Source organism: Rhagoletis zephyria, unplaced genomic scaffold (assembly GCF_001687245.7).
Source record: "Rhagoletis zephyria isolate East Lansing unplaced genomic scaffold, Rhagoletis_zephyria_1.1 Rzeph_scaffold_09452, whole genome shotgun sequence".
Classification (NCBI taxonomy): domain Eukaryota; kingdom Metazoa; phylum Arthropoda; class Insecta; order Diptera; family Tephritidae; genus Rhagoletis; species Rhagoletis zephyria.
In genome coordinates this window covers 1-6173 of record NW_016166530.1, presented here as the reverse complement: position 1 = coordinate 6173, position 6173 = coordinate 1, and positions in this window count along the sequence as shown.

Here is a 6173-nt window from a genome sequence, read left to right as displayed (position 1 = left end):
CGGCGGGCTAAGTACATCAGCAGCCTAGACCTCAAAAACGGCTACTGGCAGATACCCCTGGAACCGAACAGTCGCCCGTACACAGCCTTCACCGTGCCGGGGCGCGGACTATTTCAATGGCGTGTCATGCCGTTCGGCCTACACTCCGCACCAGCAACATTTCAAAGAGCACTCGACCAGGTCATCGGCCCAGAAATGGAACCCCACGCTTTCGCCTACCTAGACGACATCATCGTCATAGGCTCCACCTTCGAGGAGCATGTACAAAACCTACGGGAAGTACTATCACGACTACAACGCGCGAATCTCCGCATCAACCCCGAGAAGTGCGACTTCTTCAAGAAGGAACTCCGATACTTGGGTCATGTGGTAAGTGAAAAGGGAATCCATACCGATCCCGAGAAGGTGGCCGCGATCCGAGAATCAAAACCACCGTCTAACGTGAAGGAAGTACGCCAATACCTCGGGATAGCATCGTGGTACCGTCGCTTCGTGCCCGATTTCGCCACGTTAAGCCCACCACTAACTGCACTCCTGAAATAGGGTAAGCATTGCAAGTGGGGAGTCGAGCAACAAGAGGCCTTCGACACCCTCAAGCGGAAACTCACCGAGGCCCCCGTACTCGCCTGTCCGGATTTTAACGAGAAATTCACCCTACAGACGGACGCTAGTAACTTTGGCTTGGGAGCGGTATTGACACAAGAATTAGAAGGAGGCGAACGCGTAATATCTTATGCCAGCAGGAAATTGAGCAAAGCGGAGGTCAACTACTCGCCCACAGAGAAGGAGTGTCGTGCCATTGTTTGGGGAATCCGGAAGATGAGACCCTACCTAGAGGGATACAGGTTCAAGGTGATCACCGACCACATGTCGTTGGAGTGGCTGAACTCTATCGAGAGCCCTTCCGGCCATATAGCGAGCTGGGCCCTAGAACTACAACAGCATACATTCGATATAGAATATCGAAAAGTGAAGCTCAACCTAGTCGCGGACGCACTATCACGGCAACCACTGGATACCCTTCGGCGAGCGATAACGACGGAACCACAATGCAAGTGGTGGCATAAGCGCGTGGGCGAAGTGCGCGCAAGCCCGGAGAAATACGCTGACTGTATGGTGCAGGACGGATAACTCTACCGCCATATCCCATGCCGAAGCCAGGATGAGGAAACAGTGCCCTGGAAGTTATGTGTACCAACCCCCCTTCGCCAGCGAGTACTACAGGAGAACCACGATGTACCCAGCGCCGGCCACATGGGCATCCGACGGACAGTGGCACGGATCGCCAACCGATACTATTGGCCAGGTATGTTCCGTGACATCAGCGGCTACGTGCGCCAGTGGGATTCCTGCCAAAAATACAAGGAAGGACAACAGAAACCCGCGGGAAAAATGCTTTCACAGGTGGCTGCGGAGCCCTTCGCGACGGTCTGCACAGACTTCGTCGGACCCCTACCGCGATCTACACATGGCAACACCATGCTATTGGTATTCTTCGACCGCTTCAGCAAATGGGTGGAGCTAGTCCCAATGAGACGCGCCACGGCAGAAGGACTNAATGAGACGCGCCACGGCAGAAGGACTGCGCCGTACATTCAGAGAACGAATCCTAGCTAGATTTGGCGTTCCGAAGATACTCATCTCGGGCAACGGCGTTATCAAAGCGCCACTCACCGGCACGGCCAGAGCGCAACTCACATTGTAGGAGCGCTATATACCGACGCGGCCACAGCACCGCTTACCGACGTTTGCAGCGCGCCACTCAGCGGCGTCAGCAGAGCGCTGCTCACCAGAACTGAAACCACGCCACTACTGCCTAACGGGCCCCCTAACGGGACAAGAAGCCGTTACCCAGCCACTGCAAGTGACGCCACCAAATTTTGCCAAGTGTTATTTGTTGTATGTTCTTTATAGAAATTAAGAAAATTAAATTAATAAAGTGCGATTTACCAGAGCCCCGAAACTACAAATTTATTGTAACGAACCCTGGACACGGCGAGTATACCCCAGCATTGTAGAAGAAGCGGCGGGGCGATAAAACGCTTCGTTACAACATATTAAAGCGATCTGACAAATCTCTTAAGCTGCATGCTTCATGGCCTGCAAACCATAAAAATACCAACAAATATGTCTTTTCGGGTAGTCTTTTATAAGCACGAAGATTGCTGTAATACTCGCTTTGCATTAATTCTTCACTTAGATTTTCAAAAAGGCTTCTTGAGATACGAAAATGAGTCCGGAACTCTTTTTCCCAGTGTTGCCAACTTTTGATTTTCAAAAAGCACCAAAAACTTGGAAGAAAAGCGTTTTACTACACTAAAAGCACCAGATGGTTTTGAATCAATGGATGCTTTTTTCAAAACAGTTTGTATGTATTTAACAAAAACAAAAATTTAACAATATTTACAAGAATGCATACATAAATCAATAAATAAAACTTTTTCGCTAATAATGGTTGAAAAGCCTTATGCTATAATGACTCATGCTTACGACGTAATACCGAAGTACTNAAATGAGACGCGCCACGGCAGAAGGACTGCGCCGTACATTCAGAGAACGAATCCTAGCTAGATTTGGCGTTCCGAAGATACTCATCTCGGGCAACGGCGTTATCAAAGCGCCACTCACCGGCACGGCCAGAGCGCAACTCACATTGTAGGAGCGCTATATACCGACGCGGCCACAGCACCGCTTACCGACGTTTGCAGCGCGCCACTCAGCGGCGTCAGCAGAGCGCTGCTCACCAGAACTGAAACCACGCCACTACTGCCTAACGGGCCCCCTAACGGGACAAGAAGCCGTTACCCAGCCACTGCAAGTGACGCCACCAAATTTTGCCAAGTGTTATTTGTTGTATGTTCTTTATAGAAATTAAGAAAATTAAATTAATAAAGTGCGATTTACCAGAGCCCCGAAACTACAAATTTATTGTAACGAACCCTGGACACGGCGAGTATACCCCAGCATTGTAGAAGAAGCGGCGCGGCGATAAAACGCTTCGTTACAACATATTAAAGCGATCTGACAAATCTCTTAAGCTGCATGCTTCATGGCCTGCAAACCATAAAAATACCAACAAATATGTCTTTTCGGGTAGTCTTTTATAAGCACGAAGATTGCTGTAATACTCGCTTTGCATTAATTCTTCACTTAGATTTTCAAAAAGGCTTCTTGAGATACGAAAATGAGTCCGGAACTCTTTTTCCCAGTGTTGCCAACTTTTGATTTTCAAAAAGCACCAAAAACTTGGAAGAAAAGCGTTTTACTACACTAAAAGCACCAGATGGTTTTGAATCAATGGATGCTTTTTTCAAAACAGTTTGTATGTATTTAACAAAAACAAAAATTTAACAATATTTACAAGAATGCATACATAAATCAATAAATAAAACTTTTTCGCTAATAATGGTTGAAAAGCCTTATGCTATAATGACTCATGCTTACGACGTAATACCGAAGTACTGCTCATTAAAACTGATATATCTCAAGAAAGTCAAATCGAATCCCAACAAACGAAAATCATGCCCTAAGTAGAAATGAGCAAAAAAATTATGTTTTCATTATTTAACCTCAAATATAACCAAAAACCGTGATTTTGGCTCCTTGAGGTTAGGATATCTCAAAATTATAGTACTAGAGCAATTGTGCGGCCAGATTTGGATTCAGCACCAAGAAACGATGTGTTTTACTCAGGTGGTACAAAAATACAAATTTTTACAAATAATTAGAAAAGAAAAAAGAAATACTTAACTTACTCGCATATCTACTAGCATTTTCAACGCGAATAGAATTGAACAAGGTGAATTTGCAAGTTCAGCTTTTTATCAATCATGGTTGTATTTAAGTTCATTTAAATTTGTAGATTTTTGTAAATTCAGTGCTTCCACAGCTTTAAATATTTAAAAATTATTTCAGGTTTTAACTATATCGTAGAAATTCTAGTTCTAGTAGTGTTTGCTCAACATAATACTTTATAGAACTTCTTCGATTCTTTTGGCACAAAATCAAAGCATATTCGGTAAGAGCTTTATTTTTCCTTTTAAATGTGACCAACATTTCATTTTCTTCATCGTCGTCGCTTTCGGATGAAGAATCCATTATTGACATTATGGCGGCAGCAACAACCTTGTTTCGGGATGCCTCGCGTCTCATTTGCTCGGCACTGCTTTCTGGTAAAATCAAGGAATCCAAAATCGGTTAACATTGTACAAAAAGTTTATTATAATCGTATACCTTCAATGTTCCCAATTTCTGATTCCCCAATGCAGACTGTGGGGTGTGTAGACGGTGATTCCACGGCACTGCCACGAACACATTTTCTTTTAGCGGGTACCTTTATTAATTAATTAAATCGTTGAAAGCCACCAAATAAATGTAATAAAATTAAATTCTCTTACTTCTTTTGTTATTAAATCACTCATATTAATGACTTTGTAATCTTTTAATTTTAAATAACTTATGGTTGTGTTGACCAAAATGCAACCCTGTTATCACAAATCATATGTTCATCTTGCTTGCAAATTCTTACTGGCAAAAATTTTCCAGCACGAATTTGCAACTTCCCCTCCAAATGAAATGTCGAAATTGTGCTCTCTCCTTGCAAGTTTTACTGGGTTTTTGGCTAAAGGAACACGATTTGGTAACAATTCGTACCAACTTGTACAAGTTTTTTGCATAGCGAACACTCCTATTATTGTATCGTGGTCAGATGTTTTATGTCGATCAAGCCTTTTACACGTGGTATGTTAATCAGTTGAGTATAGGAGATCAATCTTAGTCTCAGACGGTTCTGCTATTCGCGTGTTAAAGTCAGTAATTTGGTACATAGAAATTGAATTAAACAGCTCATTAAGCTTCACACTGTATGTTGATTCTCTATTTAGATTAATATTAATATCGCCAATGATTATATTGTTAGACATCGTATCACATATTTCCGTTAGTATTCTCAAGTATAGCTGATAAACTCAGAGTCACTCGTGCTTGGCGAGTGATATACCACTCCAATTTTCCACTTTACTTCAACATTTTTTAACTGTACGATAATCGACCATATATTTCCATTAACAGATTTATTATATATTACACGGAATTGAAGTGAGTCACTAACGTACATAACCACACCTCCATTGTGTTTGCTTTGGGAATCACATCTTATACATGTAAATGATATATTTATTTCAGAATCGCTAATTTCATCAGTTATGCTTGTTTCAGAGCATAGTACAATTGCAGGATCAAATACTTCCACTAGCCTATCAATTTCAAGTTTGTTGTGCACTAAACTATTACCATTTAAATAAATAAGTTTTAAATCTTCAGTTTTCATTCGATTTGTCTCTTCTGGCTTTTGTTACTAGTAACCGGTATGCTGCTTTTGTAGTTTTGGTTTTTTTGATACACAGGGCATTCTTTAATAAATATGCTATGGCCAGTGTCAAGTTTAAAACCAAGATCTCTGTAGGCGTCCGCACAATTACCACAAACTGGGTTGGCTACTTGTACTTCACACTCGTGGGTTTTGTGTTCTCCCAGACATCGACCACATCTTATTTTTTTAGTACAGGTGTTTGCGTTGTGGTTGAAACCAAAACATTTATAGCATCTCTTAACATTTTGACCATCATAAACACTACATTGATCCCATCCAATATTTAGTTTAGCATGTTTTACCACCTCAGCATATTTGTCATGATTAATTTCAATAATTGCGTTAAAAGTGCAGATTGCTCTGTTATTTTTCTTAATTTTATAAATTGTTACACATTTTAGATTTGCATTTTTTAAAAACTCATTTTGAGATTTTATTTTAGCAATTATTTCTAAGCAATTATATTCTTCATTCATATTAGTGACTTTAATTTTTGGGCTAACAACTTTAGATTCCTTTATTACATATACCTCCGAGTCTAACTTATTCTGTAATGTAGTTTTGATTTTGTCCTTTTCAAAATTGTCGTTTGCCTTGATAACGACAGACGCATTATATTTGTCTATCACATTATTTATTTTCATATCTTTAGCATCAATCTTGTTAAGGTCTTTCTTTGTTATGTCAACCGTTTGCTTTGTTTTTGGTTTGACAATAATTGGGGGAACACCTTGAAGAATATTCGCATAAGATACTGTGGCAACTGTGTTGAACGCATGGGTTGATGGCAACCCTGACTACG